Source organism: Arachis ipaensis, chromosome B04 (assembly GCF_000816755.2).
Source record: "Arachis ipaensis cultivar K30076 chromosome B04, Araip1.1, whole genome shotgun sequence".
Taxonomy (NCBI): Eukaryota; Viridiplantae; Streptophyta; class Magnoliopsida; order Fabales; family Fabaceae; genus Arachis; species Arachis ipaensis.
The window spans coordinates 18,103,001-18,103,503 of record NC_029788.2 but is presented as its reverse complement, the minus strand read 5'-3'; positions in this window follow the sequence as shown (position 1 = coordinate 18,103,503).

Genomic DNA, 503 nt, shown 5'->3' with positions numbered 1-503 from the left:
AGTCTCTTCATCCTTTTTAAAGCTCCAAGCTCCTCTGACCGTGCGTGCAGGCATTCGGATCATAGACCATATTCGGTGACACAAACCGAACCTGACACATCAACAGTAGTATCCTCCACGAAGGGGCCCTAAGTCATGCTAATTCTTCCTCTCAATCTTCTCGCCTCTTCTCCAACTTGTCTTTTAATAAATACCAAATGTTTAAAATTTATTAGTTTTAATAAATTAAATATTTATTATTTAATTTTTTTGACAAATTAAATACCATAACAAACTCCATTATTTGCTTAAGAATTTGAGTCACACCTTATAACTCTATACTCACATCAATATGTATATTGAAAAATCTTATACTAAAGCGTGATAGATGTACCATATCCTAATTTATTGGAGAAGAATATTGCATAAATTCAGTGGTCTCTTTTTTTTATTCTTCATATTCAAATAATATAATCATCAATACTATTAGAAAAAAATTCAAGCATATTCAAAGATGTTATTGT